Genomic DNA, 12,677 nt, shown 5'->3' on the forward strand with positions numbered 1-12,677 from the left:
GGCTTGTATTTTGGGTAAGCAACATAGGCTTCCCTTTAATTTTGGAAATTTTAGGAGGGCTAGATATCCGTTAGAGTTAGTGCATACCGACCTAGTCGGCCCTATGCAAGTTACTTCCATTGGGGGGAGTACTTATTTCATGACATTCATTGATGATTTCAGTCATAGGACATGGGTGTATTTCTTAAAGAATAAATCTGAAGCATTTGAAAAATTTGTAGAATTTAAAGCCTAGGCTGAAAGAGAATGTGGACACTATATCAAGGTCCTTAGATCAGATAGAGGAGGGGAGTATACCTCCAATTCTTTTGTAAATTTTTGCAAGAAACATGGAATAAAGAAAGAGCTCACAGCCAGCTATACACCACATCAGAATGGAGTAGCTGAAAGAAAGAACAGGACCATTATTGAAAAGGAAAGGAGCATGATGAAAGAGAAAGGTCTCCCAACTGAATTTTGGGGAGAGGCTATGGCAACAACAGTTTACCTAATTAATAGGTGTCCTACAAAGGCAGTCTGTGACAAAATTCCAATGGAAGCATGGTCACGAAGAAGATGGACAGTTGAACACCTAAGGGTGTTTGGATGTGTTGCATATGCACATGTGCCTAAAGAGAAAAGGCAAAAATTTGATGATAAAGGTGTGAAATGCATTTTCATAGGGTATAGCCCAGAATCAAAGGCATACAGATTGTATGACCCATTGAACAACAAAATGATGCTTTCAAGAGATGTGGAATTTCTTGAAAATCAGTCTTGGTATGGTTCAATTGATGAGTCACCAAGCACTTCAAGTAAAGTGCCAATTATGAGTGAAGAAGATGCTGATGAACAGTAAGAAGAAGGAGCAAATAGAGGAAAAGGCAAGCAGGTTCAGACATTGTCGAGCTCCTCTAGGCATGATCGAGTGTCAGTGTCGAGTACCAGTGAAGACCGAGCTAGTCGGCAAAGCAACAACAATGAAGATTCTAATCCCACACTCTCCTCCCTGTTACCAAGAAAGACCAAGAGTCTTAGGGAGATATACCAAGATGAAAGGTATGAAGATTATGATGAGAGTGTTAATTTTGCATTATTTTCTCATAGTGATCCAATATATTTTGAGGAAGCTATTAAGAAGAAGAAATGGTGTAATGCCATGGATGAGGAAATAGATGCTATAGAAAGGAATGATACATGGGAGCTAACTAAAATGCCTCCCAAGAAGCAAGTTATTGGAGTGAAATGGGTCTATAAGACCAAATGCAATGCTGAAGGCAAGATTGATAGGCATAAGGCAAGGCTGGTAGTCAAGGGCTACAAACAACAGTATGGAAGAGATTATGATGAGACCTATGCCCCAGTTGCAAGAATGGAAACCGTGCATGCTGTCATAGCAATTGTAGCTCAACACAAGTGGAAGGTATTTCAAATGGATGTGAAGTTCGCCTTCCTAAATGGTGTATTGAAAGAAGAAGTGTATGTGGAGCAGCCACCTGGTTATGAAGTTGCAGGTGAAGAGAACAAAGTATATAGATTGAAGAGAGCTCTCTATGGGCTCAAGAAAGCTCCAAGGGCACGGTACAGTAGGATTGACTCATATTTGATGAGCAATGGCTTTAGCAAAAGCAATGGTGAGCCTACTCTCTACATCAAGATAGCAAATGGTAATGTATTGATTGTTGTCTTGTATGTAGATGATTTAATTTTTACTGGTAATGACAAGGCCCTAATTGGTGAGTTGAAAGAGGCCATGAAAAGTGAATTTGAAATGACAGACCTAGGTCTCTTGAAATACTTTCTAGGCATAGAAGTAAAACAAATGCATGATGGCATCTTCATCTCTCAAGAAAAGTATGCAAGGCAGATCTTGGAGAAATTTAAAATGCAGAACAGTAAGGCAGCCCCCACACCAACAACAGTAGGTCTAAAGTTGAGCAAGGAAGACTCTAGAAAGAGAGTGGATCCAACATTATACAAGAGTATGGTTGGAAGTCTAATGTATTTGACTGTAACTCGGCCATACCTAATGCATGCAGTAAGTCTAATTTCCAGATTTATGGAAACACCAAAGGATTCCCATTGGCAAGCGAGAAAGAGGATCCTAAGGTATGTGAAAGGTACCAAGGGATTTGGGATTTTGTATACTACATGAAATGATTTCAGGTTGGTTGGTTACACTGATAGTGATTGGGCTGGAAGTTTAGATGATAGGAAGAGCACTTCCGGATACATGTTTCATATGGGATCGGGTGCAATTTCATGGGCATCCAAGAAGCAACTTATTGTTGCTCAATCTACAACAGAGGTTGAATACATTGTAGAAAATGCAACAACATGTCAAGCAATTTGTCTAAGGAGGATCTTGACAGATTTGAATGAAAGGTAAGAGGATGGAACCACAATTTATTGTGACAACATCTCATCAATTGCATTGTCCAAGAATCCAGTCTTCCATGGGAGAAGTAAACACATAAAAATCAGATATCACTTCATCAGAGAGTTGGTGGAGAATGGGGATATCAAAATGAATTTTTGCAAGTCAAAGCAGCAGCTAGCAGATATTTTCACCAAGCCATTAGGCATTGGAACTTTTGTGCACCTAAGACAGAGTCTTGGTGTAGTTGATTTCGATCAGCAGTGATCCTTGTTTGTGGGTCTCAGGACAAAGGGGGAGTGTTGGAAATTAACGTCAATGCTTGTAGGTTGTCCTCAAGCCCCACACCCATCTACCTTGTTAGCACCGCAGGCATCCATAAACGGCAGGCATTCATGTTTGGTAGGTGAGAATTTGAAATTTGAACATTGAGAGGGAAAGGAAGAATATGACAAAATGAATGTTTCTACATTCATTCATTATCATCAAGAGATCAAGTAGATCAGAGAGAAGTTGCAGAGCTGAGCAAAGAAGGAAGAAGGAAAGAAGTTTGTGCTTGCAGTTGCACATGTTTTCCTTGCTCACTCTGTAAGTTTGCCATTGTTAGATTCGTCCTGTTGAAGCAGTGATTGCTCCAAGCACCTTTGTATGCAACCATTAGAGTTGTAGGTTTAAAGTTTTTGAAGCATAATCAGTTTAGGGTTATTTTAGAGTTTTCTGGTTGAAGCCGAATGCTCCCAGATTTTGTAATAGTTTAAATCTTAGTTGAATAGAAAGCAAGCAAGTATACTTGAATCTATTGATCTTTCCTTGCATGTTGCATTTTGAGAAATTTGTTTGAAAGATTAAAGCTTTGGCTCTCTGGTTTTAATGGTGAATGCATTCACGTTGAAATATTTTCTAAATTATATTTCTTAAGTTTGAAACAGAACACTCGGCATCTATTGTTTCCGAGCATTTCCTGTTGGAGCCGAGCTCACTTGGCATCCATTGGTGCTAGGCAATTATTGTGTGTCGAGCTCTTCTTGTACCAACCTGTCACTCGACACCTCTTGCCTGTCACTCGACACCAAGCAAGTGTCGAGCAAGTGCTGAGCTATCTGGCACTCGACACCTTCATGTGTCGAGTAAAATTGGCACTCGACACCTTCCTGTGCCGAGCACTTTTCTTCAAGTTCTGAGAAAAGTTTTTAGGGTTAGGGTTGTGAGATTAAGTTAAATTTAATTGATAATTTCTCACAAATGTCTAGTAAAGAAATGTTCGAGCGACCATCAATGGCCAGTTTTGAGCTCGAGAGCAGCCAGACCAATGCAAATTCTGGCAAAGTAGATGAGTATTTTATTGACATTGATCAGTGGAGCATTCATTATAGTTCTTCAAATAATAATTGCTGTGACCTCAGTAAACCCAATGCAATTTCGATGCTTAGTAGCAGTAAATCGCATAAGGCTAATAATGATGCAGGTTGGGAGGCAATCTGGAGCATCAATTTGTTTGGGCTGAGAGTGAGAAGGCCATCTTGCAGATGCTCGACCACCAATTTTTTCCCACACTTTATGCCCATATTAAGACTATCCAATTTTCGTGCCTTGATATGGAGTTCTACCAAGGGGGGTGATCTTCATGTGATTTGTTAACTTCATCCCAGAAAGCAGTTTGCCAACCACGCTGCATGGTTCTATGCATTGGAAATTTTGTTAGCATTGGAGTACATCCACATGATGGGCATCATGTATAGAGACCTCAAACCAAAGAACATTCTTGCCTCAAACTCGAGTTGTTTAACTGGTGATATCTTGTTGTTTTTGACCCTCCTTTTTGGGTGTGATTCAATTTTGGGAATGGACTCCACGACCGTAGCATTAGCAATGGAAATTCCTATTTCTACCTTATGGATCAATGATGCATAAAGTTTTAAAAGGTATCAAGTTTGTATTCTCTTGGGAGCCACTTTGAAGGCCTGCTCCATTCCCAAGCCTTTGGTTGGTGGTTTTTTGGTTATGCAAAGCAGTTTGTGGATATTTGGCTCCACATGGGTGGTTTCACCAAAAGTTTTGAAAAGTGTGCTTCTTGGCCATACCTTTATGGTCACATGGTTTTGTACCTTGCATGGTGTTTTTACCTTATATGGATGGTGTGTTTCCATTTTTTCAAATTTGGCATTAACCCTTTGTCCAGCATTGTGTTTTTGACGATCAGGTTTTTTTTTCTTCGATAAGGGTCATTTTGTGGCTTTTTTTTGCCTTGACGGTTGTTTGACCATCAAATTTGGGTTCATTCCTTGCTGATGTTATCGCCATGTTAGCACTACATCATTACTTCCTATCACCTCCTCGACCTCTGTTTGGACCTATCTTCACTTTTTTGCTCATATCTTGGGCATATGAACTCTATTTTTTGCAAATGAGATATTGCCAAAAAACTAGCTCTGAACCCATCACAGTGGTACAGTTAGTTTTTAGTTTTACTACATTCTTGATAATTCTTTCTGCTATCAAAGTTAGGGGTATGATTTTTCACTCCATGAGGCATATCTTGAGCATCCGATTTCTGACTTGGAAATTCTTTATATCATTGGAAAGCTCTTTTCGAGCTCTTTTTAGTGATGCTATTTGTTTTTCTAGATTCTGCTTTAGGCACATTCTATTTAGTCTTTTGCATTTTTGCATTCTGGTGGATAACTTGATTGTTTTAGGTCTGGGGATCAATTTTTTTGCTTCAGATGATTCATCATGACTTGTACTATCTTTTGTATTAGTTGTATACCTTTTTTGATCTTTGTAGACATCCTTTGTATGCATTCTTGCAAATGCACTGAGATAAAGTGTGATATTGCATCTGTATTTTTTGTTTCAATTGTTTACCTTGTTTTGCCTTCTAATTTGAGTAGTGTCATTTGAGGACACTCGTACAGATTATTGTATTCTTGGGATTCACTATGTTTTGTGCCCTATTGTACATGCACTACTCTGATAAAGTGCCATGGGGGGTTGATGTTTGCCTTTGTTTGCCATCTTCCTTTGTCTGGTGAGTGTCCCTTTTGTGACATTAGCCTCATGATGTGTTTGAGATTGATCACCTCAAGACACACTTATGTACTCTTTTGAGCATATTGATTATGGTTCCTTGACATGCAGTTATTTTTGGCACAATTTCTCTGTTGCTTGTCACCTCACCCTATCTGCATTAGCGGGGTTCTTATGTTGTTTCTAATGCTTCCTTGATTTGTTGGAGTGAGCTATGTATTTAGTATTTGATCCTATGTACTAGGCGATTGTAATGGATGGATACCTATGCATTTTGATAAGATGGATCATTTACCATATAGATACTCTTCTTTCCATTCCTACTTTTTCATTGCAACCTTCCTTAGTTTGATTGATCAACTCTTCAGGCTTTGGTATTTTATGCCATCTGTATTTTTGAGTTCAACTGTTTGCCTTTGTTTGCCTCCTGATTCGATGAAGATTACATTCTTCTCTACCTAGTTAGGTTCTATTTTAGAGGAGGTTCTTTAGATCAACAATTATTTTTTGATAGAACTTTGCAACTTCTTCATGCTTCAGTGGTGTTCTTTGTGATCTTCTTTTTGTTCCTATCTTCTGGGACATTCCTCTAGTAAGAGGCTTCTTCAGTTCTTCACTAGGTTTCAACTATCTCTTTTTGGAGTAGGGTTTTTCCCATTGGGTTTTCTCTATTGTCTTTGGTTTACAAAGACTGCATTGCATTTCTTTACATTTGTACATGGGTACCTTTCTTGGCCTAGTTGTCAAGACTCATTATGCATTTCATCATAGCTTTTGTGAGCTTAAGTGCATTCCCCTAAGTTGCACTTAAGGGGGGGTGTTAGTGTAAATTATTGTTATTTACACTTTACTTATGTTTACTTCAGATAAATGCATTATTTATTAGTTTGTTACCTAGGAGTTTGCATACTCTCAATGTTGTCCTGTTGGCAATACATGAGTTAGAACTTTATTTTAGCACATGGTGTCTACATCATCTCTACACAAGATACACCTTGTCATACTTATCCTCTCATCTATGTGGAGGGTAATCCACTTTTCATGGATATCTGCTTAGTTGTCATGCTTATCTCCTCGCTCTTTCTAGCTCTTTCTTGAATCATTCTAGAGGCCTTTATATATAGGCTCTCCTAGTGTACTTGAACATCAATTCATTCAATTTTGAATATAGAAATTTCTTTTTTTCTCATCAAGAATGTCTCATCTATGGATTTGGAAATTCCTGCCTCTATAGCTTTTTGCCTCTCTCTTTTGTGATAGGTGTTTGCATGCAGGTGATTCTTGGGAGCTGTGGGGTTGATTTTTCATCAACTTCAACAAACAATTCCTAGCAGAATACCTTCAAAAAGAACTGTAATATGCTTTTCTTTTCTTCTTAAAGAGAAAATTATGATTTTGGTTTTGGTAATATTTCCCTTCATCCCAACTTCTCGGAAAAAAATTGCTTTGAGGTCCCTAAATGATCTCTTAACCCTCGAGTCATTTTTTATGCCAAAATAAGATCATTGACATACAAAAGAAGTGTCGCCACATACCCTACCAACTGAACACCCTCCCCTTCTATTTTATTTAACCAAGTTTCTAGCTTTTTGATGTGCAACCCAGACAAGGTAGGAGACAAAGGATATTCATATTTAACACCAATGTCACTACCAAAACATTTGGCATTCCTTCACTAGTTTTGATTTTGGCTCTAACTCATCATATAATCTATGCACTACCACTCTATACTCATTCAGAATAGAAAATTCTTCCATTTTGTTTCATAGCTTGTCTCTAGTTACCATGTCAAATGATTTACTAAAGTCTACAAAATAACAGTAAGCTTCTCCTCCTTGATTGTCTCATATTTTCTCTATTATGTGCTAAAGAGTGATGCAATGATCAATAGTAGAGTTTTGGATCTTAAAACATGCTTGTCATCTTGCTATTTTACCCTCACAATTTGTCCAGGTTTTCAATTCTATAGTCTATCATGCTCCCAAAAAGTTTTCCAAGAAGTGGGTTAAGCATAATAGTGTGGTATTTTAATGGTTTAATGATATCCCCACTCTTGAAGAGGGGGATAATGACACTAATTGTCCAATCCATTGGGAAACCCTCATGAATAATACGATTGAAGATACCCTTTATGTGAGTTGCAAGGATTTCCACTCCCCATTTTAAAAAATTAGCTTACAACCTATCAATATCTCTAGCTTTACCACTTGCCAATTTCTTTCTCCCTATCTTGATATCATCCACCATGGAGATTTCCTCTAATGTATACATAATAGGAGTGTTCTCCTCTTGTAGGCATTCATAGAGAAACTTTTCACATTCAATCCATTGTGCATCTGTAATAATATTATTTGTTTATTTTCTCTCATATTGCAATTATTTCCAAAACTTCTTGGGGTCATGCTTTGCAAGGGTTATTAACTTTTCTCTTCTTTCTTTAACATACTCTTTTTTTTGTGCATCAATATTGTATACTAGTTCTTAAGTTATTTGTCTATGTCTTTCCCTTTCATAGATCTCTTTTTGCATTGCACTCCTCATCCTACCATATATTTGAGGGGAAAGTCTTAGTAGCCCTCTTTTTGTTGTGTGATTGTTTTCACACATTTAGAACCTTGTGAATTATAAAGATAATCAAGGTGTTATGGGTCGGTTCAAAACCCTTATTAACCTTGTTGACCACCAAGAGGTTATTTCTTTCATGGATTTGTTGGTCAAGCACCATATTGAAGATGATGTTGTTGTTGGAAGTCTATTGAGAAAGTAAGCTACTGAGAGTTGGGGGGGAGGGGGGTTAATTATGATCTATAAAACTTTCATCCTTTGAAATAAATATCAAACTATTGCCACCAACCCTTTACTCAAAAATATCACAAATCACATAAACAAGTATTGCAATGATATGTCAAATCTAACCTACTCATCCCAGTGATAAGCTTGAAAGTAAATGACAAACATATAACACAAAATATTTTGTTACCTAGAAACCTTAATTTGGTTACTTATAAACCCTCCAAGGTGAAGCTAAAACTCAAGTGGGGAAGACACCCACAAATCTTCACTACTACAACAATAAAGTGTGCATGTTAAAGCTACAATATTTGATAACTTCAAGTGATCTATCCTGTGAAGGGTCTTCCCTGCTAAGAGCTTACAAGACTTATTCAGTCTACCTTGATTAAAGGATTTAATACTTACAAAAAAGTAAGCACTATGTTAAGAGATTTAGTTAGGTCTTTTAGGATCACTCTGTTAAGAGATTCACATAGGTCTTTTAGGACCACTCTATTAAAAGATTTACCCTAATTCGCTTGCTAGAATGTATTAGTACCTGATCCTTCATTAGCACTCTGATGCTTGAATACATATCTCCTCTTTCCAATTCATGATCCTCTCTCTCTGTGATCTGATAAACTCTATTCTATACTTCATTGCTTGGTCGCTCTACCTGGTTTTTACTTCTAACATCCAAACATAGCCCCTTTCACATATACACTTCTCTCCTTTGCTCCCATGTGAATTAGGAGTTTGGATCGTCCTTAAATAGGAAACTAGTGAGGCTTCTAGATCAAGATTAATGATAAAAAAAAATGTGTAGTCATCTCCTTGAATTACTCCTTGATCGTTAAAAGATGCATAAAAGTCAGCCAAAATGGTTTACCGTGTTTGTGTCATTCCAAACACATATATCAAATTGGCTTACTTAGCATAAAATATTCTTGTGCTTGGCTATAACTATTGTCCATATGTTATCACTCGATATACTAGCTTAGCTCGGTACATACTAGAGTACTCGGTGACCACTAATTTCCTCAATAATAACTACTGCTAGGTCCATACATGATATTTACACAAATCAAATACATTTCTTGGCCTTAGTAGAATGGTTTGATCGCAGTGATGACCGACCAACTCTGCCTCATAAATGACTAAGTGTTTGACACTAATTGGCAATATGACTTGGAGATCAATAATCTCCCCCTTTGACAATAGTGAAAAAAACTTTGTCATGATTTAAAATTACATCCAAAATTTAAAAAAATAGTACTCCCCCTTAGATTGTGACTTGTTCTTCATAAAGATTTCACAATATACATCATATATACATGAATTCTAACATACTCTAAGTTCAAAATGAGTACTCATTATGTCATACCTTTCCTAATTATTGTTTCTCTCTTTAATCTTCATCTCATTCCCCTTATAACATTCATTAATCTTATTCCCCCTTATTTTTGTCACTCATGGCTACTGGGGTTTTGGGGCCAAATTGTATTTGTCCAAAAATGGTCTATGAATCTATAGAATCATGGCTAATGCATTATCCCAATAAGATCTAACAAATTCCCAAACTTAAGTTCTTATTTCTAGCTGAGCAACTAGATCAAACAAACTGGCTGTGATGGAGAGATGAGGATCTCTCTGTAATAAATCCTTTGTAGCTATTAGTTCCCTTTGCATGACTTCCAAATGAGGTAATAACATTGGCTGAATGTAGATCAATTTAGCCCTTATGTAACCATCTTTACACATCAATTGTGCTAATCTCCCTTGAGCATAAGTCAACTTGTTAAAATTAATGGAGCTTGAACTTGCATCCATGCCTAAAGAATGTCTTGTTGACTTTAAATGTAACTGAAGCCTCTCAATAATTTGTTGGTTGTCTTTTGTAAGGAATTCTACATCACAAATACAAAGAATTGACATTTTGTATAACTCGCTCCAAGTTATTTTCAAGATTAGATGTTCAACATGTTTGATTGCAATCTCTGTTGAAACTTTCTCGAAAAATTTGGTTTCAAACTTCATTTTAGACCACCCCATTAGTTTCTCATTAGCCTCTATATCATCATTGTTTACCTTTTCAACAATGTAAACTAATTGATCTATTAGACGTGTTTGCTCATTAATACCTTGAATATCAAATGCATCAACAAAAATATCTTTGATCTCATGTAATACTTACCTCTGTTGATGTTCTATTTTCATTTCTTCTTGTTTGGCCTTTCTTGCCAACATATCTTGTAAAATTTACATGTGATCAAGGGTAAAGTTGTTAGAATAAAAACTTGGGAATTAATATGACCTCATCAAGTGTTATTGGCTTCCCAAGTGACTTGATCTTTTTCTTCATTTTTTTCATCTTGGGTGCATTTCTACTTGGCAAGGTTATCTGCAATGATGATACTGTCTAGATGTAAAGTCCACCAATATAACTGGGGGGGGGGGGGGGGGTGTGAATTAGTTATCCAAATATCATAACAACTATCAACCTTGTTAATTCTTAACCATATGAGCAATATAATCAACAACCATAAGGAGATACTCATACACAATAACATCATATATGTTAACTAGGGAAACCCTTGATTAGAGGGAAAACCCTGTGGAGATGGTACCCACAAAATGATGTACTAATATAAATATTCCTTGTTAAAGGATGAACCCAATTAGGAGTCAATAAAAAAATTTAGTACATATTAGTCCCTATTAGGAGACTTTAAATCCCTATTAAGAGATTCCAACCCTGTTAGTAGTTGTAGAAGGCAGATGGATCCACTATCCAAACAACTTCAAGGGAACGACTAATGAACCCACTGTCCAAATGATCATTGTATTATTTCTTGCAGAATAATAGAAATGAACTATACTTGTACTCGCTCTTTCTTTGCCCTATCAACTGAACTTTAGCTTTTTTTTTTTTATCTTGATACCAAATCACCAACTTCACATCCAAAAATCCCTTAGATTGCTTACATGCATTTTCCAAACATTCTACTCTTGTTCACACTATCTCAATCACAATGCATACTTCTTACACTTTACCAAAAGGAAAATAACCTTCCTTTATACCATGTCCTCAAAAAAATTCCTTGAGTTGGCCCTGAGCTTTTCCAACAAATTATAATAGGAGTACATTAAGATAGTTAATTATTTTGTAATTACACAATACTATCAGCTCATAGTCTTTACAATATCTTACACGCGCGACTCTAAACCTTGCACATTTGCTAATGTCATCATTAGACTATCTACTATCATTATGAAACTTTGAATATCAAGATTCTATCTATGTTAGGAGATATAATCCAAAAATTAGAAACTGCTTCTAAAGAACTCTATTTGTATACTTCTCTCTATAAATCAAGCATATCTTTTATATGTTTTTGACTTACTTCATGTGCACTTAACCTCATCATCAGGACATAGTGTAGACCACGTCCTCAACCATGCTTCACTTGAACATCAATTCTCTGTTCGTACAACCTTGATCTCTATCTACTACTCAACCAATCTTTATAGAATCCATACTGTGTTGTCATCAATGACAAATATAGTCATGAATGCAACATGTCAATCATGCTACCAATCTCCACATGCTGTGGTAATGCTTAGGATACTCCCCCAACAAAATACCATCAGCATTCATGCTAACAGATACATCAATACTCAACTTTGGTACCTCTTGACCTTTAGTATCAACATCAACTTCAATTATCTCTTCCAGAGTTGGGATCACCTGTTGATCAGGTGTGGCACTTATCTTTATTTAATTAGTTAGTGCAGGGGGCTCTACACTAGGTATATGAACCAATTCTTGAAAAACCTCTTTCTCTTTTGGCTCTTGTGTCTACTCGGTCCTTGGTGGTACAACCTCCTTTGTTCCCTCAATATGAGGTCCTGAAGCATTAGTTGCAGACTAATCTGCTTGAGTTTGGATGAACTCATCTCCTTTATCTTTATCAATTACAAGGTTAGCCTAGGGAGGTGGACGTAAAATTGTAATTATCATCTTACCCTATCCCTCAGCACTCTCACCTTGTATACTTTTCTATTGAACTGTGATTGTAGTTGTTTTTTGAACTATCAGGTACATAATCCACAATTGGTGTGCTCTTTATCCTTGGATAATCATGAACTTGGATCAAAATTGGATTTATGGATGGTAGAGGTGTGTCTAAAGTTACCTTAGTGATTGCTTCACTTTTAAGCTCTTCCTTAGTCAAGGCATTGACATTCAGCTATGTATCCTCATATACATCCTCAATAGTGACATCATCTTGGTGCTCACTCTCCTTTACCTTCTTCCTTATTTCCTCTTCCAAGTTTTTAGGCTCAACAAAATCTTCTTTATTATCAAGTTCAACTTTCCCTAATGTCCCTTTATCCTTTTGCTCTTTATCAGGGATTATGCCAAAAACATTTTAAAAATCAATTTGCTTTGTTGAACTACATCTTCAATTTTATTCTTTAATACAGAAAATGCTCTCTATTTGGAAAAAAAATTGTTCAT

This window comes from Cupressus sempervirens, chromosome 5 (assembly GCF_028749045.1).
Source record: "Cupressus sempervirens isolate cs-2001-9-10 chromosome 5, ASM2874904v1, whole genome shotgun sequence".
NCBI lineage: Eukaryota > Viridiplantae > Streptophyta > Pinopsida > Cupressales > Cupressaceae > Cupressus > Cupressus sempervirens.